The sequence below is a fragment of the Sapajus apella genome, unplaced genomic scaffold, assembly GCF_009761245.1.
Source record: "Sapajus apella isolate SASKATOON/1434 unplaced genomic scaffold, GSC_monkey_1.0 scaffold79, whole genome shotgun sequence".
NCBI lineage: Eukaryota > Metazoa > Chordata > Mammalia > Primates > Cebidae > Sapajus > Sapajus apella.
The window spans coordinates 9,617,546-9,643,234 of record NW_022437019.1 but is presented as its reverse complement, the minus strand read 5'-3'; the positions used below and the strand labels follow the sequence as shown (position 1 = coordinate 9,643,234).

Here is a 25,689-nt window from a genome sequence, read left to right as displayed (position 1 = left end):
ATACTGGGGACATAGGCAGCAAGGAGTTCACTCTGGTTGGTGATAAAGTGACAATAGCTATTTTGGCTATACCTAAGATTCACCTCTTCCATGCAAATCTTCGCTTTTCACTGGCTGAGCAAATAAGCATTGTCAAAGAAACACGGTCTTGTCTCCCTGTTGTTTCGAACTAAAGTCTAGCCACTTCAGATGATGGCAGTGGCTACTTCTGGAAAAGGAAAGCTGAATAGAGCAGGAGAAACGCTGTGTAGGTGACAAGGAAAGAAAGAAGGGAAGAGTGATTCAGGGAATTTGAGGGGAGGATTTGGGGATTTTGGGGGACTTCCTAATTTCTGGTTCTGGCTGAGTTCTAAGATCATCTTGGCTGGTGATCTTAGAATGGTTGAAAGGTATGATGAAATAAGTTTTAATTCCTTTTGGAAATTATTTATTTCTACAAAAGCTCCTAAGGCAATCCCCTGACTGCATGAAGTCATTACCTCCAGATACTTTCGGCTAAAATAGGAGGAAAGGGAATAAAGTGATAATTAAAAATCATTATAATGGCAAAGATCATAGAGGTAATAGTGTGTATTTAATGCTTACTATATGCATAGTACTTTGCTAAACACTTTATACACAGTATTTTATTAAATCTTCACCACAACCCGATGGGACTGGCACTATCACTGCCCCCATTTTGTAAATAATAAAACTGAAGCAGAGAGTTTTAGGAACTTGCCCACAGTCCTGAAACTAGAGCATGGATGGATGAGGCAGGATTCAAATGTAGGCTGTGGTCTGATTAGACAGTTTCAACTCTCAACCCACATGCTTACATTGGGTGTGTGTCTTAAGGCCACCAGTAATTAACCAGGAATTATTGAGCAAGTTGATGGAAAAAAGACAATTTAACAATATAAAGTAAAAAATAAATCATGCCCCTTGAGAAGAGAAAACTTGTCTGGGTGAGCTACATTGTCTTAACCAAGACACTGGGCATTAATTTTTCTTCCAGTTCTATAATTGCGGGAAGAAAAAGTCTGATGAAAGAAGGGAGTTGGAGGCAACAGGAGATGGCTAGAGAGGTCAATCTGTGCAGGATTATAAAGCTAATTTTTTTTTTTTTTTTTTTTTTTTTTTTTTTTTTTTTAGCAACTGACTTGAGGTCAAGTAGCCAAGGGCAAGTGGAATGACAGGAAACCACTATGATCTTAGTCTTAACCTATGAACCAGAAAGTCTAGACAAAGGATATGTTTAGCAGTACCAAAATATACTGAGTTAAACTTTTAATTCCAAAGTTATTTGACTATAAGAGATTGTAAGGCTACAGCTAAATAGTACCTCTAAAATCATCTAATTCAGAATTCTCAACTGGGATTAATTTTGTCCCCTTCACCCCAGGGGATATTTGCCTAGAGACAGTTTTGATTGTCAAAAGTGGAGGAGGGAGAGCACCCTCGTCGCTTGTAGTGGGCAGAAGCTAGGAATGCTTCTAATCATCCTCCAATGCACAGGGCAAGCTCCCACAACAAAGAATTATCCAGCCCAAAATGTCAGTAATACCAAGATTGAGAAATCTGTTCTAGTTCAACTCACCAGAAGCTTGATATTTAAATTCCATGTTTTATTTAAAAGTCATATTCTATCAGTAAAGTGGTAAAAAAACAAAGCTCAAGAGAGGTTTAATTTATGATTTACACTGTAAGCCTCAGCCCAATCATACAAATTAAATATCTATGCTTGGTTCTAGGCAAACCAGGTACCAGCAGTGCCTCTGCAAATCTGAGGTGAGTCATTACCAAATTCTCAGAAGGTGCTGGAAACATCCTCTGGCCTGAGGCTCAGAGGCCGCGGATTGCTGTGTCCCCCGCATCTCTGTACTTCCTTAAGCTGACCCTACTTCTGAATGCTGTCATTTCTCCCAGGCCCCAGGTCAGAACAACTCTCTCCCTTTCCTGGAGTCAGCAGACAAACTTGTTTCTATCTTGCTAGGACCATGGCTCTCTGAGTTTCCAGAGCCCAGGGTTCTCTGAAGTTGTCTCATGGGCTGCTGAGAGGAAGATCACAGGCAGCGGGCCCCAGGTTCCCATCCCCCTCAGTCATGCAGCTCTACTTTTGTCTATGCAAATACAAGAAAATGTGGGTCTGTTTATTCCTAACCACAACTAATAACTGGACAGGTTTTCAACAGATTTGTAGAGTAACACTTGGGATAGTCTCACTTATAATTTAGGCTTTGAAGCAGACATCAATTTCTATTTGAAAGACCATATGAAGCATTTCAGTGACAGATTAGCTGGAACAGGTACAATGACAGGCCTTTGTAACTGTCAGTGGGGAACGACAATTCACATGTGTTAAGTCTCTGTAGATAGTAAATGCAAACAACGATTTCGAAGTTGACTACAAATTACAGGTCATGAGACACAGCTTCTGTTGTCAGCTCCCATTTGCAATCAGCTGTTTCTCATGTGGGCACCCCTGCCCTGTGGTGTACAGGGTGAGGAGCTGAGCAGCAGGGCAGGGAAGATCGCAGGTCCTGGGGGCAGCCTGCCTGACTCCCACACTGAGCTCTGTAGCCCTGAACAAATTACATAATATCACTCTGCCTCAGTTTCCTCAAAGGGTTGTAGTAAGGCTTAGATGAGTTACCATGGGTAAGGTCTCAGAGTAAGTAGTGGCTGGCCCAAGGCAAGGATTTGCTGCTGCTGTTATTGCCATTGTCATTATTATTATGCCTTAGTGGCACATGATGAACACCAGCTCATTCTATTTTATATGCTGGCATTCTATGTACGATTTTATTTTTTAAAGGTTTTCTGCTAAAACTAAATATGAAAAACCACCAGCCAGCTTTATTTTCACATTGAGTTTTTAAGACTAAATGACATCCAGTATTAAACCCAGAGTCCTCCTATTTTAAGGCATGAATCAAAATTGTCATGTGACTGAGGAAAACAAAAACTCCATGATGCAATTTTAGGCCAAGTGATGCAGTGTTCGGAGGGAACTTCCTACCTCTTCTTTACCCTCCCGATTTACAGAAATCTATGCAATCCTCCAGGCGTTTTCTTTCATCCTCACTGTCCTTCATTCAAGTTGGTTAAGGATATCAGCCATTGCAGGTGAGTCATCATCGTGTGTCCTACCTGGATCTGGGTAGCTTGATTGATAAAAAGGTCTTAGAAAAAGCATCAGAAACACTTACAGAAGATGATGGAATCAATAAACTTAGTGATCCTGAACTGATTGAGATGCTGGGCTTTGCCACGTACAAGCTCTGTGTGACCTTGGCAAGCTATTGAGTATCTCAACTATGGCTCAGAGAGTATGACGTTACTCTCTATAGATGCTACTCACGCAAGTTCACACAGAAAATTGGCAAAATTTGGACTGGAACCCATGACTCATGACCAAAGGTTGCGAAATAGCTGCCCATGGGCTGGGCCCAGTTTGCAGATGGACTTATTTTAGACATCACAGTGTTTGAAAAATGCTTGATTCCATTGCCATTGAAATAAATTGAGAGATTTTACTTAAAACTCTAGAATCCAGCTTCTCTGTATCCTTGTTAATGAAACAAGGGTAATTATGTCTACCTTTCAGCACTGGCATGAAGATTAATTGTGAATAATCCATGAAAGCTCTTAGGACAGTGCCTCACATGTAGAATATATACTAGTGACTAGCTGATTTCATCAGTAGCATTAAAGCCAGAATTCCAGGATTTCTGTCTGTCTCCATTCTACTGCTGGTCTTTCTTACCTACTAAATGCTCTCTCTGTCACATCTCTGCATACAGAAGCGAAGCTTTTAACCACAATGCTACACAGCCTCACTCAGAATGAAGCCCTATTGGGAGTTATGAATGAGGAGAAGAATTATTCAGTGTTAAGCTGGGGCAGTGGCTTTGAATTGATCCACTTATATAATGCTCAAGACAACTGGATGAGGCTGAGGTCTCTCAATTTTCTTTTCTTTTTTGGAGACTGAGTCTCGCTTTATTGACCAGGCTGGTGTTCAGTGTCACAATTTCGGCTCACTGCAATCTCCACCTCCCAGGTTCAAGTGATTCTCCTGCCTCAGCCTCCCAAGTAGCTGGGATTACATGCACCTGCCACATGCCCGGCTAATTTTTGTATTTTTAGTAGAGACTGGGTTTCACCATGTTGGCTAGGCTGGTCTCGAACTCCTGAATTTAAATGATCCACCAGGCTTAGCCTCCTGAAGTGCTGGGAAAGCATGAGCCACTGTGCCCAGCCTCTCAATTTTCCAATATGTAAGCTCTGTTTCTTAAACTAATATGTAAGCATCTCCAGTGTGGGCCTGGCATCCCATAGCACTGAATATTCACCACCATTTATTACCATACTCTACTGGATGATTGAGGCCATCTCATTCCTCAATAGGAAATTGTGGCCCAGAGATGGGAGGTAAATTGCCTGAGGTCGCACAGCAAGTGGCAAGACTGGGATTTGAACCAAAGGCTTTATAGCAGTGGTAGCAAATTGACTGCCCATGGTTCTGCCTTATTTACAGATGGCCTTAGTTTGTTGTACACCATGTTTGGGGAAAAATCTGTCTAAGTTTTAAACAAAACTGAGAAATTTCATATAGAAATCTGGATTCTTGGCTTCTCATTTGATCTGGCATCACTGAGCCTCAGTCCCACAAAGTGACAACGGCTGGGGCTGAGTAGCTTTTGCCCTTATCCAGGGCATGTACTCCAGTTCACTGTTGTCCCAGTGATTCTGGGCTAAAGGACAGTCACCAGTTTCCTCTTCTAGAACCTATGATGTTACCCGCCTGGCCTCTGCAGGCATTTCAGCTTGTGACCCTGGATTCCCGATTAGTACTTTTTCAAGCTTCCCAGGGCCTTCTACGGTGCTGTACTGAACTAACCAGACAGCAGTCCTCTAAACAGCCTGGTATGGGTTGAATCATGCCCCACCAAAAAGTAAGCTGAAGTCCTAACCCTTAATATTTATAAATGTGACCTTATTCAGAAATAGGGACTTTGCAGATGTAGTCAAATTAACATGAGGTCTTACTGGATGAGGTAGACTCTAATCTAAAACAATACGTCCTTATTAGAAGACATAGACACAGCAGAAAGGTGGCCAGGGGAAGACAGAGGATAGATTGGAGTGAGGCTACAACAAGCCAAGGAATATCTGGGGCCACCAGAAGCTGGAAGAAGCAAGGAAGGATCCCCACTTAGAGGCTTCAGAGGGGGCATGGTCCTGCCAACGCCTTGATTTCAGATTTCTAGCCTCCAAAACTGTACAAGTACATTTCTGCTGTTTTAAGCCAGCTGGTTTGTGGTACTTTATTACAGAAGCCCTAGGAAGCTAATATACAGCCCTGTTATAGCTCTCTTTCATTTCTTGTTCTCAGAGCTTGCTTTTATCTTTCCCCCTCTTTGCTCTCTTCTGATTCATCCTCTGGCACATTTCTATCATCCTTCTCCCTGTTTGTCTCAAGGTCCACCATAGACCCTTAACCTGACTGATGGCTCCCAGGATGAAGAGGTATCTGGGTCCAGCTGAGCGTTCAGCAACAAGGAAGGGGGTAGAAGGTTTCGCTATTTGCAGGTGTTGATGTGGCTTACAGCTGGGTGGCACAGTTGCCAGGCTTCCAGAAACAGCTGCAGGAATCTGAAACGTGCAGTGTAGATTACTGCAGTACCGCTTTTGGAAGCTGCGAGAACAATAAGCTTACCCAGGACTTCTTGTGAATTGGCCCAGACACCTCCTCTCCTTCCCCAGCATCTTGAAATTGACTTTAACAGGCTTCTTAGCATTCAGGACAGCTCTTGCTGGTGAGGCTTAGACAGGCCGTATACTCCCTACAAAGCAGGGTGCTGACAGCTTTTTCTTTTCCCTTCCTCATTGCTTAATCTATCCACTTCCTGATACTAATGGATTTTTAAATGAGCCCAGGACAATTGATAGCATTTCCCAATTAAAATCAAATACCCTTCATCCACCCTTCACACAGCCACTGGGTACAAAAGAGTGCTGGGGAGCACAGGCCCAGCTAGACATCTCTCTCTAGCTCCCCTGCCTCCTGCCCTCTGCCTGCAGAGAGGGCCGCCCACTCTCACCAGACCTGACTTCTGCAGGGGTGCTTCAGGATGCAGGAGTAACTTCCAGATGCCAGCAAAAGTGGTGCAGACTTGAGACTTCTGAGTAGTCACAGGGCTAGAGTCACAGACAGGATTTTCTTCCAATCCTCTCTGATGTATATTGGTTTCATAACCACTGAGTTTAGATGCTTCTTTCAGGACTGAGGGAAATTATTATGCAGCCATTATTATTCATGCAAGTTCAAGGGAGGGTGGGCTAAAGGGCTGGGGGGAGCATAAACTCTTATTATTATAAATTTTTAGGAGTAAAATAATGTAGCTACTCCTTGAGTGCCTACTCTGTGCTAGGCCCTGCACTTGGCCCCTTGTATAAATGATCTCTAATGTTTGGGAGGAATGATTCGTTGTACAGATGAAGACATAGATACCTTCAAAAGTTAAATCATTTATCCAAGACCACACCCCTAGTAAATGTCAGAGGTGCATTGAGGTAACCTGGATCCAAATGCATATTCTTTCTGCGACTCCAGAAGTGAGTCCCACTATATTTGGGAACCGTGCTCAAGGTTATGCCTTAGGCAGCGGACACATAGTGAGGGTGCAGGGAGAGATTCATTCATTGTCTAATTCATGTGGGAGAAGAAATGCCTGGGAGTGGCATCTCTGTTACACATAAGGAATTCTATCTTCTCAGCCTTGCTACTCTCCTACAGATGGTTCAAGGTTACTCTGAGCAAATGCCTCCCAGAGAGAGCTAGACATGCACGGCAGGGCTGCAGGAAGAAGGAACTGGGGGGTTCACGCCTCTTCTTTCCACAGCTGGCCTCCTCATGCTATGATAGGAAGCCCAAACACCTGTTCCAGGTTCCACCCCTCCTTCTCAGGCCTTGTCTTATTCATCCCTCATTGCCACTGGTGGGGTGGGCTCACGATTGTTGCTGTCATCCCTCCAATACAGAGAAGGAAACTCTGAGAATTTAAGCAACTTGCTTAAGATGAACACATCACCTAGTTATGGTGCTGGATCTTACACCTGGCATTTTGAATGGCAAAAACCAAGATCTCATGTGGCTGTATATATAAATGAACTCAGCCTTTGAAGAAAGACATGGAACACCAGAAGGTGATGAGTTTAACACTGGACTTGCTGGAAGAAAGAACAGGGATAAGTAAGCATGTGTGTGAATCACAGTAGGGACCTTCTAGCCAGCTTGTCGGTCACCACCAGGAACTACTCATATAGGACACACACTATCCTCACAGCACTCTACCATGTGCCACTTTTAGCATTCTCACTGTAAATTTCTCTGAACCTGAATGAGAATGTTGAACTCCACATTCAACATTCTGGTTCAATTACCAACAGCAAAATTAAATCTCCTCCATCTTTTATGGCTATGGCTCACCTCCAGTCTTTCATGGGTAGGTAGCAGTAATGAAAGGTACAGACAGTATACAGGTTTTAATTAAAGATAGAGAATAAAAAGATGCTCTAAATTGTTTTGTTGTGGTTGCTCTCGTGCACCGCATGTTGGAGTCTACACGTAATCTCATTCCGTAATAGAATCACCCATGTCATGTCCTAAGCTATGCCATCTTCTCATTGTATTCCATGAGACCTGTTTTGGACTCTGGACATACCCATGCACACGCTCACACAAAAGCTTGACAAGTGCTATTCTAAAGGCTTAACCTAGCCTGACCCACCTGGCCCAACCTGACTTCTTATCAAGCAAATAGCCCCAGCCGGCCCCTCCATCACTGACTCCTGTTTAGTGAGGGGCACTGCCATTCACTCAGTCACCCAGCAATGTAAACTTCATTTTTCACCCACAATAACTATTGTTGGTTCTAAGTCATAAAATTTCCAGGACCCATGCATATCACTTAATCTCCACGGCTGCCATGCTTTTCTGATCCATGACCTACACTCTTCACTTTAGAATGTCTCCCTCATTCCCTCTACCCAACACTGTTTGGCTCCAGAACTAGCCTCCACTCTGCTGCTGGTATGATGTTTTCACAAACCTCCTTCACAGACTTTAATGGCTCTTTATTACGGTCCAGACAAATTGCAGCCCCTCTAAACATGACTTATTATAAGTGATGTCATAATTCAGAGACCCTGCTAGCTTCTCCAGCCATGCTCATTTTTTTGCCCTAAGTCCTCTCAGGCTCCACTCCAGCCAAAAGGAACTTCTTGAAGTCTTTTAAGCTGAGCTGTCTCACTCCTTAGGGCCTCTGCATGGTTCGCTGTCTCAACCAGAAATGTTCCAGGACTTTTTCACCTGCTCTCCCCTATACTTTCTTTAGATTCTAGCATAGATATTTCCTGTGAGAAATCTGCCTTCCACCCATCCCTCCAAACACCGGTGTCAGTGTCCCGCCCATGCCCGCAGTGTGCCCTGTGCAGATGCCCTGGCAGCTCCTGTTCATGCAGTCACAGCTGCCTTTCTTTTCCAGACAGAGGTCTCAGAAAGGCCACAGCATGCGCATTATTAAGCATAGCATCAGGCCTGAGGTGGGCACTCAATACATATTTAGTGCTTTCCTTTCCTCCTCTCTCTGTTTTATTGGTACTGACCACATCAGCCACAGTCCCTTCCCCTCAAATATGTCCTCAGACCCAGGCTCATTGCTCCCCCTTTCTCTCTCTCTCTCTGATGGTCTCCTTTTCACTCCTAAAAAGGTGTTTCAGACTCTTGTGATAAAATGTCATTTCAAAATATTTGACAAAAAACAGAGAGAAGCTTAATGTTGTTTTTCCCTCAAGTCTTCCACAATGACAAGATGAACTAAGCAGGTAGTGGATCTGAGTTGCCACGGTAACTGATAGTGGGCTAGCCCTTTCACTTTCCCTAATACCCAAAGGACTGGTTCTCAGGTACCTAGTGCTTTCATGCTCTTCTGGGGACTCTTGACTGCTGGTCAGAATGGTCCATCAGAACTGATGTGTGTCCCTAGGGGCATTTCCTTGGTCACTCTGGAGCTTCATGAAAGCTCGGCAGGAGGAATTCTAAAATGCCTCACACAAAGGGTCTGGAGAAAAGAAATGTGTGTGTGCGTGTGTGTGTGTGTGTGTGTGTACTGAAAGCATGCACATCACGCACATCGGACATGTGTGTGTGGTGGGGGACAAGAGAAAGAAAAAGTATATTTTACATTTTTGTCTTGGTTGAACTAGGTCATTAGATATAATAACTAAGCAGCTCTGAACACGAGGTTCTAACTGCAAGGATCAGAAGAAGATTCTCTAAGGCCCAGGATGAGCGTACATCCCTCTAATTGGCTATATGTGTAGGAGTTAAAGACGGCTGCTTGTAGGCATTTTTGACTTTAAGTAGGGCAACCAAAGTTCCAATTCTTAAAGAAAAAAGTGTCTTCACATAAAAAGGCATTTGTGCATGCAAGAAAATAAAGAGAAACCAGAGCCAATTCAAACTCCAGGGGGCAAGTCCCCCTACCTTTTTTTTTTTTCCCATGAAAAAGAAAAACATATGATTTCTTCCATTTGTAGAATCTTTCGATTTCCCTTGTAGTTTCTCATTAGGGTCATCCATGCTATGAGGTAAGCATGGTGGATTACCCTAAAGTCCAGAGAGGCTAACTGACCTGGGACAGGTTACAGAAGCAGCTTGTGACAGGCTTAATGAGGATCCAGGTCTGCAAATCTGTAAGCCAATGACTATTCCGCTCAGCATACAAGGATTCCATCTCAAGGATTTGCCTTTCAGGGTCCTTTCGAGCTCTCATTATTTTCTCTGAGTTTGCCTTATTATTTGACTTCAAATCAAACTCTAGAGACAGACATCAAGATTAAAGAATCTTGAACATTTTGGTCTTTTTTTCTTAATTATTAAATAATTAGAGAAATGGATCATTGGGTAGAAAGAAGGATTTTTTGATGTATTGAAAAATTTAGGATTTTTCCCTTTGGAAAGTAGACAGCTTAAAGTCAACATGTTGAGCTGTATCAAAGCACAAACCAGTGAAGTCAAGGGTGGGGATGTGGGTTTTTCATGAGATACGCAAATACAACAATCCAGAGGCTTCTTTGGAAAACTCAGTGAACAAAGTAACTTTAGGGAAGAAGTTTTCAGTGTTAGTCAAAGAACATTTGGGGTTTCTAAGAAATACTTAAGGGACAGCTGTAGGGATCACGGGAGTATGTGGAGTTTGGTTAGATGGCCAAACTTTACTAGCTTCATTTTTTAACCTACACCCATCAGTTCTTCTTATTTTCTACTTTAGGAATTAAATTTGCATGCCAAATTCAGTGTGAGTAAACATAAATTTGAAAATTAGGCTTTTAGCCAAATAAAAGTACTGCTTTTCAAACAGCTGATTAAATTACTGAATCCATTAAATTAAGGAGTGTGCCAGGGGATGGTTAAGAAAGAATCATTGGTGCAAAAAGTTTGCACCATTTTCTGAAGGACAAAAGTCAAAGGATGGCTGCCAGAGGATGAAGCCATGCTTACCTAACTTTACAGTGAGGCAGCATCGTTCCCCCTTCTAAGATACATACCAGGGGTGGAACTCAGTATGGTAAGTCTAAATCCCTAGCCTTGATGTTGCTGTTGTGTAGATGGCACTCTGCTTGTTTTGAATATTCTTTCTAGAAGCAGCCTTGCTGTTTACATGGAAAATTGCATGCTTGCTTCCGAGCTGGTAGGAGGGTTAAAGAAGTAGCAAGTACTCAGAATCAATTAGCTTTGATTTACAAAGCAGCATCACTGAAATACATAATTAAAATCTCACATTAGTTATCATTCTATTTGGTTTGCTGAGCAATACACATATAGAATGTATCATTCTTACTGTGATCTGAAGAACACTGGGGTTTCTCGGAAATACTTAAGAGGCTGCAGGAGGGAGAAGTTGTTTGAAACCAAAAAGAGAGGGTTTTAAATGAACAATCCCTTCTATTTTTCCAACACCGATTATGTGGCAGACATTATAACAAATAACTGCAACAGTAAGCATAATGGTAGCTAACATTTATTGAGTCTGTATCTTTTTCCTGGTACTGCTGTAAATGTTTTACATGCATTAACTAATTTACCCACATACTAACTTTAGAAGCTGGATGCCATTATCCTTATTTTGTAGATGAGGAAACTGAGGTGCAGAGTGTTACAAAATAAGTGATGAGGTCAAGACCGAAATGTGGACTGTCTGGCTTCTGATCCCATGATTTGATCCACTTTACTATGACTTAATTGTCCAAGATTCTTTAAAGAAAATATCTTATTAAATCCTTTCAACAATTATCCTACATTACAAAATAGAAAACTGAGGTTCACAAAAGAAACTTGCCCAAGGTCATGTAGCTGGAAACTATACAAATGGGCTTTGCGTCCAGATCTGAGCACAAAATTTGTGGTAATTTCTACTATTGCAGGCAGCGTTTCAGGTATAATATAAGTTATACTATTTTCTTCTATTTAATATATACAGACATAGAGAAAACTGATGTTAAAATAATAAATACCTGTCAAGAAACATCACTATCATCTTCCCAAACACTGTTCATATAAATTTCTAACTCGCAAACCCATGCTTAACCTATACTCAAGAAGAAACTTTCTGGGAAATAAATCTGTCTTGGTGAATTGTGGTCTTTATGTGGCTCTGGGTTTGCCTGATTATGGGTCAGGAAAAGAGACACTGAAAAGTTAAAACAAATAAGCTTTCAGGACACATAATCAGGGGTATAAATAAAGATGTGAAGTGAGACTCAAGGATGAGGTATGGCAAGGGTCTGTGGAAATGAAAGATGTGCTCAGACACTGTCATTTGGCAGACTGGGACTCAGATGACCTCCAAGCTGTGCCTTTGACTCTAAAATGATTGGTGTAACTTAATCCATACTTAATGATGAAGATTACCTAAGACGAGGCCACCAATGTCACCAACATGCAATATCTAAGCAATTATTGCCTTTTTAGTTCTTTGTGGATGGGCAGTCTAATCAGCAAATGACAATGCCAGCAGAACCCTCCTAGTGATGACAGGTCTTAGGAGGTCTCAGGGGCTGGCACTAAGAGAAGGCACTCATGCCGTCACTGTAGTTAGCACTATAGGATAGAAACAGATGCTACAGCCCCTCAAATGGGAAAAGGGAGCCAAAGATCACCAACATGTTGCTTTTTATTTCATTTTTATCGAGGTATGTTTAAGGTATAATACACTACGCATATAGTCATGCTTTGCCCAACAATGGGGATTCATTCTGAGAAATGCTTTACTAGTCTGTTTTCACACTGCTATAACCGACTACCTGAGACTGAGTAATTTATGAAGAAAAGAGGCTTAATTGACTCACAGTTCTGTGCTTAACAGGAAGCATGACTGGAGGCCTCAGGAAACTTACTATTGTGGCAGAAGGCAAAGGAGAAGCAAGCGCCTTCTTCGCATGGTGGCAGAAGAGAGAGCAAAGGGGGAGGTGCCATACACTTTTAAATGAACAGATCTCTTGAGAACTCACTCACTTTCACAAGAGCAGCCGGGGGAATATCTGCCCCAGGGTTCAATCACCTTCCACCAGGCCCCTCCAATTCAGCATGAGATTTGGGCAGGTCAAAATTCCAAACAATATCAGCATGTTAGAAAATTTCATTGTTGCGTGAACATCACAGAGTGCATTTACCCAAATCTAGATGATATAGCCTGTTACACACCTAGGCTGTATATATACTGTATATAGCCTATTGCTCCTAGGCTACAAACCTGCACAGCATGTTACTATACTGAATACTGTAGGTAATTATAAAGCAATTGAAAGTGTTCTAAACCCTAAATGGTAAGTGTATCTAAACACATGTAAACATAGAAAAGGTACAGTAAAAATATGATATTGAAATTTTATGGGACCACTGTCATAAAGTGGTCCCATAAAATTACAATATCATATTTTTACATTTTGTGGCTTGTCGTTGTCCAAAACATTATTAGGTGGTGCATGACTGTATCTAAAGTAAACAATTTGATGAGTTTTGACTTATGTATACATTCATGAAATTATCACTGCAATCGAGATAATGAACATATCCATCAACCCAGAAATTTATTTTTTCCCTTTCATAAGTCCCCAAAACTCTCCACCCATGTTATCCAGGCAATCACTGGTTAATTTCTGTTCTATAAATTCTTTGTATTATGTATGGGTTTTCTTTTTTTGGAGTGGGGAAGGTCTATCTTTTTTGACTCTGTGTAATTATTTTGAGTTTGATTCATATTGTTGCATATGTAATTCCTTCCTTTTTACTGTACAGATATACTACAAATGTTTATCTAGTTACCTATTAATATTGGATTTTTATGCTTTTGGCTGTGTAAATAAAGCTACTCTGAACGTTTGTCTATAGGTCTGTGTGAGGATATGTTTTTCTTTTCTCTTGGATAAATATTTAAGAGGGCAATGGCTTGGCTGAATAGTGGGTATACGTTTAACTTTTTAAGAAATGGCCAGATTGTTTACACAGTGATTTCACCATTTTGCATTCCCACCAGCAGTGGATGAGCATTCCAGTGACTCTTCACATCCTTGTAATACTTGGTATAGTTAGTGTTTTTAATTTTTAGTCATTCTAGTGGGTTGTAGTCATATTTCATTGTGTTTCTAATTTGCATTTCCTTGTAGACTAACAATGTTGCACTTTTCATGTTTATTTGCCATCTGTAATTTTTTGTGGTATGTCTGTTCAAAGCTCTTCTTTTTAAAATTTTTAATGTTTGTGGGTACATAGTAGGTATATATATTTATAGGGTCCCTAGGATGTTTTGATGCAGGCATGCATTGCATAACAAACACATAATTCTTCCCTATTTTTTAATGGGTTATCTTATTAAGTTATAAGAGTTCTTTACATATTTTAGATATAGGTCTTTTGTTAAATATATACCATGCAAATATTTTTTCCTAGAATATAGCTTGCTTTTTTATTTTTGTAAGTTTTTTTTAAATTGCAAAGTGTTTGATTTTATTAAATTCAAATTATTGATTTTTTTAAACAGTTTATGCTATCCTCTTGTTTTGAAAAAATCTTCACCAAACTCAAGGTCACTAACTTTTTTTTTTTCTTAAAATACATTTTGTAATTTTAGATCTTGCATTCAGCTTTATGATCCATTTTGATTTAATTTTTGTTTATGGTATTAAATAGGGTTCAAGATTAATCTTTTTATATATGACTGTTCAATTGTTTCAGCATTATTTGTTGAAAAGATTATCTTTTTTCCCATTGAACTGCTGTGGCACCTTTGTCAAAACCATTTGTGTAGGTTCACTTCTGGACTCTTCTGTTCTATTGATCTATATGCACAGACTTTTATTTGACATGAAAGTAGTTATGCTTTCCTTTGTGGGCCTTGACTATGGGAATCTTTTTATTGGCTTTAAAAGTTAACATGACCAAATCAAATGACAGTGGAAAAGAAAATTTATACATGGGTGGGGAAAATGTTAAGTTAATGTTCACTGGAGTATAAACTTTGTGAGAATAGAGACATTGTCTGTATTATTCACTTTTATTTCCAATGAATGGACTGAAAGATTACACATGATATAGTTGGAGGATAGCTGAAATTGGAGCTAAGTAATCTGAGATCTAGGGCTGGCTTTGAAAAAACTGGTCAAAAAGCAGTATTTGACCTTGGGTAGTTCACTTAGTCTTCTGAGCCCTTTTTTTTTTTTTTTTTTTAAGTGGAGTTTTAAACAGAGAAGTATAAGACGACTGAAGAGTGAGTGTGGTATGGATGGGGCATATATATGGTGGAGGGGTTGGACATGTCATTATTGTTTTCTTGAGAGACCTAAGGGCTAATTCGGAATATAATCCAATTTGCCTTGTGTGGCTGCAGAACAGGATTTCCCAATCTTCCAACTATTGGCATTATTGGGTAACGCTTTGTTGTAGGGAGCTGTCCTGTGCATTGTAGCATGGTTAGCAGCATTCTGGTCTCTACCTATGAGATGCCAGTAGAATCCACACTCCCAAGTGTGGCAACCAAAAATGTCTCCAGATATTGCCAAATATCTACTGGTGTAAAATCACCCTGGGTTGAGAACCACTATTATAGAAGATACAAATAGTAGTCGGTGTAGTAGGCTATAGGGAGTCGACATTTTTAATAGCAGGGGGATATTAATCATGATCAGAATTACCAATAGTAGAATTAAGCTATCTAGAGTGGGAGTGGTGGTGAAAGTGAACCTTCTATTTTTATAAGCCAACAGTAGCCAACGTGACTATCCATCACAGCAGGTATTTAAACACTGGGTAGATAGCTGAAGGAGGTGAAACTTGACCTTTCTGAGCCTCAGTGGTGTTGTTGCTTTTTTAAATCTGTAATTTGAGTATAAAATGCCAACACTGCAGGTTCCTATGACAATGAAATGAGGCTATCTGAACAGCATGTAGCACATACTACATACTTGATACATGGCAGATATTATTGTTATTATAGAGGCAGAAACATGCACTTCAGAAATATATCTTTATATCAGAAGGCTTTCATCTCTGTTCACTGTTCTCTTGGTTGGTTCTTTTATAGGGGGAAGAGAAGATGCTTATCTGAAAGAACTAAACATTGACATGGAGGGAACTAGGGATCAAGACCATTGTACCCTGAAAAGCTCCAGTCTATTTCTTGTACTCTGTCTTCCTGTCTCTGTGTGGTAAACAGACGTAGGCAGGGCAGGCCACTGGGGGAGACTGCTAGTCTCTCTCTTTTCTGACTCCATGCCCACAGGTGGGTGAGTAGACGTGGGTCTCTTTTGGGGCCTGATCATTCCTCTTTTCCTGCATTGTCATGTTTTGGAGCATGGGTGTCAAGATTTACATGGAGAGTAGAGAAAGAAAGAGGGCAGGTTAGAAGAATAATTTAGGTCTCAGTAAATCTTGTGAGTCAACCCAGCCTTTTTATCGGAGCTTTGCAGCATCTTCACAACATCAGTAATGTAACACTTTCCATCCTTTTTCACTGTCTGCCATGGTACATGATTTTCTTGGGAAACCCACAAAGCAGTAGGATGATTAGCAGAGCTGGATTTGGGCTTTTTAGGATCTCAGGCTCTGTAACCCCAAAATAATAATCAAATCAAAAATGCAACCCATAATAAATTGTTGTATGATCATTAGAGCTCCATTTGAGTCTTAAAAAATTATGATTTAAGAATCTGGAAAAGAGGTTAGATTTGTCTTCCTGGGCCCTTTCAAACTCTATTTTTTTCTGAATTTGCCCTATCTGACTTGAATCCAATTCTAGGCACAGACACCATTAAATATTTTGTATCCTTCATGATAAGAAAAGTCCTGACTGGTATCTGTCTGGTGGATCTATCTAGATTATAATTTTTTCAAAGCCTCTTCTGGAATGACAATTCACATTCTGAATAACACCTTAGTCCTTAGTTTGCATCACAAAGGAAACACAGGTAAGTATAGTAACTTATTCCAAGGCTTTAACCCAGATAATCAGAGACTGGCTTTGTCACCCATAAATGATGTGTCTATAATTAGCATTCACTGAATGCACAAAAAGAAAATAAATGACCAAGTTTTTGTCTTTTTGTTTTCCATTTTCTTTTTTAAAAATTTTTCTCTCTCCATGTGTTTTACTAAGCTCAGTCAGGCATGGGTGAATAGCTGAGGTCTTTCTAAATCTGGCATTTCTACGTGTCAGAGCTTATGATTTATAGACACCTACAGCAATAGGCTGTGTAGGAACTGTCAATATATCTACACTCAAAGGCATAGCCACAGGTCTGCTTTTTCCTATGCCCCCTCCAAGCCTGCCTTTTCACCTTCCTCATGTAAGCTTTCCATTTCTTATATTCCAACCTCACCAAGGGCTAATTATTTTCTTTATAGAAACATCTTCCTCAAGAGTAGAAATCTGAATTTTGTACCTATTTTCTTAAGTTCTATTTTCTGTTTCGATATAGTAACTCATCCTTCATTTCCACTCTGGCTCTGCTCCAGAATTTGCTTGTCAATAGGAATGCTGGAGTCATTCCAGGGCCCAGCACTTCCACCATAGCCATTACCACAGAGGCAACGTGTAGGCCATGCTTACAGGTTCACAAATGTTCTTAGAACTGTATTTTTAAGCAATGGAGGAAAGTACCAAGAGTTTTGAATACGAACATTGAGAGAAGAATCAAATTTCATCCTATTCTAGGCAAATTAGGCTGTCTGAGCACCTTACTACCCTCAGAATATAAACCAACACCTTTACTTATTAACTGCTAACAGGCACTTTACAAACACTTGTAATAGCAGGCTTATATCTCTGTAAAAGGAGGTATAACTGGCTTTTAAATTGTGTGCTTGCATTTTGAAATAAGCAATAATCAAGCAGGCTAGAATTCTTTTTTCCCTAAGACCTTGCTTCCTATATACTCTGGATACACAATACCCATGATTAAAAGGCACTGTGATTGCTCCTAATGTCCCAGTTGGCAAAACAAGGGATTTCTGCTTTCTAAACCAAGGTTCCCCATTCTTTAGGATTATATGCTACAGTAAAATTTTCTAAGGAATTTTGGCAGCTGAACTGGGATTGCCAATTTTTTTTACTTTTCCAATTAAGGTCATTAAAAGAAAAACAAAATAAAAAATGAAACTAGTCAACCACTTTCACCCTTAGATGGCTTTGGTAAAAATGTTAGAACGCCTGCTTGCTAGCTGCTTGGATACAAACTTAGTGCTGTTAGTGGGATACAGCTGGACTGAGCCTGGCCTTCCTGGCTGCATGGGAGCTGGGTGAGGTCTGTCACTGCTGGCTTTCCCCCACTTCCCTGGAGACCTGTATGATGCAACAGAGGCAGCCATAATTTCCTTGAGAACATAACTCCATTGGCCTGAGATCCATACCCCTATCTCCCACAGTGGCCACAGCAGGCCCCACATAAGGAGAGTCTGGGCTCAGACCTACCTAACCCTGTCCCGACTTGATGGTATTTCTCTACCTGCCCTGGTAGCCAAAGACAAAAGACATAATCTCTAGGCAGCTCCATAGCCCCAGTCATCACCTCAGAGACCCAAGTATCATCTTGGCCAGTGTAGAGCAAGATTATATCCCCCTTCTACTACTGCAGCTGGTATACTCTTAAAAGTACCACCTCCTGGCTGGAGGCCAATCAACTCAAGCCACGACAGCAACTCAGAACAGAACAACACTGCTCCAAAGGAGGACAAATCAACAGCGCATTCCACTGCCTGCAACACCATGGCTAACTAGAGGTCCTGAGTCTGTCCACATGACAACTTCACTGCTAGCATAACCAGCATTCAAGAAAACCAGTGCACGAAAGAAAACTACAACCAAGGACTCCTATAGAGTCCACTTCACTCTGCTGCCACCTCCACTAGAACAGGTGCTGGTATCCATGGCTGGAAGACCTGAGACAGATCACATCACAGGACTCTCTGCAGACATCCCCCAGCACCAGCCCACATTCCCCAGCACTGGGGCCCAGTAGCCTTGCTGGGTGGCTAGACCCTGAAGGGCAAGGCAATCTGGTTCTTAGGAAGCCCCATCTGTAGAGAAAGGGGGAGAGCACCATATCAAGGGATCGCCCTGTGGGACAAAATAATCTGAACAACAGCCCTTGAGTTTCAGATCTTTCCACCGAAATAGTCTACCCAAATAAGAAGCAAGCAGAAAAATAATTCTGGTAATATGACAAAACAATGTACCATAACACTCCTAAAAGATCACACTAGCACTCCAGCAATGAACCCAAACTAAGAATAAATCTCTGAATTGGTAAATAAATAATTCAGAAGGATGATTATTAAGCTACTCAAGGAGGTATCAGAGAAAGGTGAAGTCCAACGTAAAAAAATAATAAAAATGAAGGATATGGATGGAAAAGTCTCCAGAGAAACAGATATCATAAAGACATTCACAACTTCTGGAAATGAAAGATATACTTAGAGAAATGCAAAATACACTGAAAGTCTAACAATAGAATTTAACAAGTAGAAGAAAGAACTTCAGAGCTTGAAGATAAGGCTTTTGAATTAATCTAATCCGACAAAGAGAGAAAAGGATTTTAAAAATGAACAAAGCTTCCAAGAAATTTGGGATTATGTTAAACAACCAAATTTAAGAATAATTTATTTTCCTGAGGAAGAAAAGAAATCTAAATGTTTGCAAAACTTACTTGAAGAATAGAGGAAAACTTCCCTGGTCTTGCTAGAGATCTAGACATCCAAATATAAGAAGCCCAAAGAACGCCTGGGGAATTCATCACAAAGAGATCATCACCTAGGCACATAGCCGTCAGGTTATCTAAAGTTAAGATGAAGGAAAGAATCTTAAGAGCTGTGAGACAAAATCATCAGGTAACCTATAAAGAAGAACCTATCAGATTAACAGTAGATTTCTCAGCAGAAACACTGCAAGCAGAGGGGATTGGGGTCTTATTGTTAGCCTCCTTAAACAAATAATTATCAGCCAAGAATTTTGTATCCTTTGAAACTAAGCGTTATAAATGAAGGAGAGATAACGCCTTTTTCAAATAAACAAATGCTGAGAGAATTTGCCACTACCAAGCCAGCACTACAAGAAATGCCAAAAGGAGTTCTAAATCTTGAAAGAAAACCTCAAAATACATGAAAATAAAACCTCCTTAAAGCATAAGTCTTATAAGATCAATAAAACAATAAAATGATGAAAAAACCCATTAAGTATTCAGGCAACAACTAGCATAAGGAACAGAACAGTATCTCACATATCAATACTAACATTGAATGCAAATGGCCTAAATGCCCCACCCACTTAAAAGATACAGAATGGCAGAATGGATAAAAGTTCACCAAGTATCTGTTGCCTTCAAGAGATTCACCTAACACTTAAGGACTCATATAAATTTAAGGTAAAGAGATGGAAAAAGATATTCCATGCAAATGGACCCCAAAAGTGAGCAGGATTAGCTATTATTGTATCATATAAAACAGACTTTAAAGCAATAACAGTTAAAAAAGACAAAGAGGGACATTATATAATGATAAAAGAATTAATCCAACAGGAAAATATCACAATCCTAAATATATATGTACCTGACACTGGAGCTCCCAAATTTATAAAACAATTACTAATAGACCTAAGAAATGAGATAGATGGCAACACAATAATAGTGGGGGACTTCAATATACCACTGACAGCACTAGACAGGTCATCAAGACAGAAAGTCAACAAAGAAACAATGGACTTAAACCTATACCCTGGAACAAATGAACTTAACAGATATTTCAGAACATTCTAGCCAGCAACTGCAGAATATACATTCTTCACATCAGCACATGGAACATTCTCCAAGATAGACCATATGATAGGCCACAAAATAAGTCTCAATAAATTTAAGAAACTTGAAATAATATCAAGCACTCTCGTAGACCACAGTGAAATAAAATTGAAAATTCACTCCAAAACAAACCTTCAAAGCTATTCAAATACATAGAAATTAAATAACCTGCTCCTGAATGATCCTTGGGTCAACAAGGTATCAAGATGGAAATTTAAAAATTATTTGAACTGAACAATAATAGTGACCCAACCTATCAAAACCTCTGGGATCCAGCAAAAGTGGTGCTAAAGGGAAAGTTCATAGCATTAAATGCCTACATAAAAAAAGTGTGAAAGAGCACAAATAATCTAGGGTTATACCTCAAGGAACCAGAGAAACAAGAACAAACCAAACCCAAGCCCAGCAAAATAGAAATAACAAAGATCAGAGCAGAACTAAATAAAATTGAAACCAAAAATATGCAAAAGATAAATGATATGAAAAGCTGGTCCTTTAAAAAGAGAAACGAAATCAATAGACCATTAGAGAGATTAACCAAAAAAAGAGGAGAGAAGATCCAAATAAGGTCAATTAGAAACAAGATGGGGATATCAAAACTGATACCACAGAAACACAAAAGATCATTCAAGGCTGCTATGAACACCTTTACTAGAAAACCTAGAGGAGATGGATACATTCCTGGAAATATACAACCCTCTTAGATTAAACCAGGAAGAAATAGAAACTCTGAACAGACAAATAACAAGTAGCATGATTGAAACAGTAATTAGAAAATTGCCAAGAAAATAAAGTCCAGGACCAGAAAAATTCACAGCTGAATTCTAACAAACATTCAAAGAAGAGTTGGTACCAATCCTACTGAAATTATCCCAAAAGATAGAGAAATAGGGAATTTCCCCCAAATCATTCTATGAAGCAAGTATTACCCTAATACCAAAATCAGGAAAGGACATAACAACAACAATACAAAACTAGAGACCAATATCCCTGATGAATATAGACACAAAAATCCTCAACAAAATACCAGCTAAATGAATTCAACAGTATATCAAAAAGATAATATGCTATGATCAAGTGAGTTTCATACCAGGGATGCAGGGCTGGTTTAACCATATGCAAGTCAATAAATGTGATACACCACATAAACAGAAGTAAAAACAAAAATTACATGATCATCTCAATAGATGCAGGAAAAAGCATCTGACAAAATCCAGCATTTGTTTATGTTTAAAACCCTCAGCAAAGTCAGCATAAAAGGGACATACTTTAAGGTAATAAGAGCTATTTATGACAAACCTACAGCCAACATTATACTAAATGGGAAAAAGTTGAAAGCATTCTCCCTAAGAACTGGAACAAGACAAGAATGCCCACTTTCATCACTTCTATTCAATATAGTACTGGAAGTCCTAGCTAAAGCAATCAGACAAGATAAAGAGATTAAAGACATCCACACTGGTAAAGAGGAAGTCAAACTGTTGCTGTTTGCTGATACGATCATATCCCTAGAAAACCCTGAAGACTCATCCAAAAAGTTCCTAGATATGATAAATGAATTCAGTAGTTTCAGGATACAAAATTAATGTACACAAATCAGTAGCTCTGCTAAACACCAACAGTGACTGACCTGAGAATCAAATCAAGAACTCAATCCCTTTTACAATAGCTGCAAAAAATAAAAAATGAAGTAAAATACTTAGGAATACACCTAACCAAGGAGGTGAAAGATCTCTACAACGAAAACAACAAAACACTGCTGAAAGAAATCACAGATGACACAAACAAATGTAAAAATATCCCATGCTCATGGATGGGTAGAATCAATATTGTGAAAATGACCATCCTACCAAAAGCAATCTACAAATTCAATGCAATTCCCATAAAAATCCCACCATTATTATTCACAGAACTAGAAAAAATATTTCTAAAATTCATATGGAACAAAAAAAGACCTGCATAGCCAAAGCAAGAGTAAGCAAAAAGGACAAATGTGGAGACATCACACTAATCAACTTCAAGCTATACTACAAGCATATAATTACCAAAACAGCATGGTACTGATATAAAAACAGGCACATACACCAATGGAACAGAATAGAGAACCCAGAAATAATGCCAAATACTTATAGCCAACTGATCTTCGACAAAGCAAACAAAAACATGAAGTGAGGAAAGGACACCTTATTCAACAAATGATGCTGGGATAATTAGCAAGCCACATACAGAAGAATAAAACTGAATTCTCATCTCTTACCTTATACAAAAATCAACTCAAGATGGATCAAATACTTAAATCTAAGACCTGAAACCATAAAAATTCTAGAAGATAATATCAGAGAAACTCTGCTAGACATTGGCTTAGGCAAAAACTTCATGATCGAGAATTTAAAAGCAAAGCAACAAACACAAAGATAAATAGATGGGGTTTAAATTAAACTAAAAAGCCTCAGCTTAGCAAGTGAAATAATAAAACAGACAACCCACAGAGTGGGAGAAAATATTCACAAACTATACCTCTGACAAAAAAACTAATATGCAGAATCTACAAGGAACCCAAGTAAATCAGCAAGAAAAAGCCAAATAATCCCATCAAAAAGTGAACTAAGGGCATGAATAGGACATTTTTAAGAGAAGATATACAAATGGCCAAGAAATATATGAAAAAATGCTCAACATCACTATCAGAGAAATGCAAATCAAAACCACAATGTGATAACTCCTTACTCCTGAAAGAATAGCCATAATTAAAAATAAAAAAAATAGATTTTGGCATGGACGTGGTGAACAGGGAACACTTTTACACTGCTGGTGAGAATGCAAACTAGTATAACTACTGTGGAAAATAGTAAGGAAATTCCTTAAAGAACTAAAAGTAGAACTACCATTTGATTCAGCAATCCCACTACAGGGTGTGTACCCAGAGGAAAAGAAAAAGAAGTCGTTTTATGAAAAAGACACTTGCATACCCATTTTTATAGCAGCACAATTTGCAATTGCAAAAATATGGAACCAGCCTAAATGCCCATCAACCAACGAGCGGATAAAGAAAATGTAATACATACTGCCCCACACACGTACCCCCACACTCACCACGGAATACTACTCAGCCATAAAAAGGAATGAAGCAATGGCATTCACAGCAACCTGAATGGAGTTGGAGAACATTATTCTAAGTAAATTAACTCAGAAACGGATAATCAAATGTTGTATGTTCTCACTTATAAGTGGGAACTAAGCTATGAGGATGGAAAGAATGATACATTGGACTCAGAGGTCTCGGGGTGAATGATGGGGGGAATGAGGGATAAAGACTACACATTGAGGGCAGTGAACACTGCTCTGGTGATGGGTGCACCAAAATCTCAGAAATCACCACTAAAGAACTTATCCATTTAATCAAACAGCACCTGCTCCCCCAAATTGATGAATTAATAATTTAAAAAATCTAGGAAGGACATGATCTTAGAATAAACGATCATCCTTTAAGTTAAAAAAATTGAGTTTTAGAAAAAATTACATTTTCTTATTTTGCTACAGATGACTGTGGGCACAATGGTGCTGTTTCACCCACACACCTTCACCCAGAGCATGGTGAAGGCAGCTACAGTTTGACACCTGCCCCTACTCAGTCTTTGGGGGATTTTTCAAGCTTAGTGGAGAAGTTCCAGGCTCCCAGGATCATCTAGGTCACAGGTATCCAATCTTTTGGCTTCTCTGGGCCACAGTGGAAAACAAAAAAGAATTGTCTTGGGCCCCACATAAAATACATTAACAGTAGCAGATAGCTTGATGAGAAGGAAAAAAAAAAAAAAAAGCAAAAAAACACAAAATCTCATAGTGTTTTAAGAAAGTTAATACATTTGCATTGGGCTGCATTCAAAGCTGTCTTGGACCACGGGTTGGACAAGCTTGACACACGTCAATAGTATCTTCTTTGAATTTGTATTTTCCCTGTGTCGCCTGAGCAATCAGAGGAAGTCATGCTTTGGGCAACTTGAGAAAAGCAGCTCTCTTTGACTGAATACTCCCAATGTGTCAGGCACTGTGCTTAATGATTACCTACATTTTAATCCATGAAAGGAAAGAAGAGAGATATTTTCACCCCCTTTTTACAAATGAAGACACTGATTCAAAGACATTAAGCATCTTTTCTGAGCTCATGGTGCTATTTAATGGTAATTCTGGGATTGGAACCCAAATCTCTGACTCCAAAGTCCTCAAATTGGAATTATCCGTTGCCACAGAATGTATTATAACTATTACTTTGGTAGAAGCAAAAAAATGACACTTTGCTTCCAATATGGTGGGAGGGTCACCTGTGCAGAAAACCCCCAAAATAACAGGTTACTAAGACTGGTTTTTGTCCTCAAATTATTTGAACTTTAATTATTTCACATAAACCTTTACTCCCTAACAAAAGCAATTTAATCCTGGATTCTTGCTATGCTGGTGTCTGTGGATGTCTTGATCCTTCTGAGTATGGTAGTTGTATGAAAAGCTGTTTTTCCACTGTGAGCAGACACATGGTAATTTTTCCATTTATTTCCTTAAAGACTTGTGTTTTGCATTTGTTCTGAAGTCTGACTCCCTCGAATTTCTTGCAAGTAAACTTTTTTTCTCTTTCTCTCACGAACATTTCTGTCTCTCAGTATTTCTCAGTTTTTCAGGTTTTCTTGAAACTGTTCCTCTACCCTACCTGATGCTAGACTTCCTTCACTCCCAACTCCTTCTGCAGGTACATAGTCTCTTTCCTTTCCTCCAGTTAGGCCAATCTGCCCTGGGGTGTTGGTCATTGCTGTCATTGTCATCCTCCTCCTATTTCTTCCTATCATCATCATGAATTTTAAAGCATTTACTTTCTGTATGTCTAGAATTTTGCCAAATCCTTTTTACATATTGCTCCTTTTAATCATCATTATTTCTAGAAGTCATGTGGCATCCTCACAATTATTCTCATTTTTTGAAAGAGAAACTAAGATTTAGACAGATTATGCCCCGTACCTAAATTCATATGGCTGAAAAAATGGTGAAGCTGGGCATGTAAGCCTGGTCTGTTCAAAATCCATGCTGTTAGCTACTTTATATTGCCTTTCTTCTTCATCTTTAACACTTCCCACAATTTCTCAGATGACCCACACATCATGATTTAAAGCAAGGTCTTTCTTACTTTCCAGGGCCATAGAGAATTCCTCTCCTCTCAAATTTTAATCAATACCATGGCATTAGGCATTGTTCTGTTTATATCACTTGCCACTATGTTACAAGTTCCCTGACTCCTCAGCTAAAACATAAAGG

General features: G+C 39.5%; 1 protein-coding gene and 1 long non-coding RNA gene across 4 annotated transcripts in view; one reads left to right on the top strand and one right to left on the bottom strand.

Annotated features, from left to right (window-relative positions):
* The window catches only part of ATP10B (ATPase phospholipid transporting 10B (putative)), a 297,777-nt gene that overhangs the window by 183,856 nt on the left and 88,232 nt on the right, over nt 1-25,689 (bottom strand). The window lies entirely within an intron of this gene.
* On the top strand, nt 4,212-8,804 carry LOC116533101. Its single transcript, XR_004261083.1, has 2 exons — nt 4,212-4,940; nt 7,030-8,804. It is a non-coding gene; the product is annotated as an uncharacterized LOC116533101 (long non-coding RNA).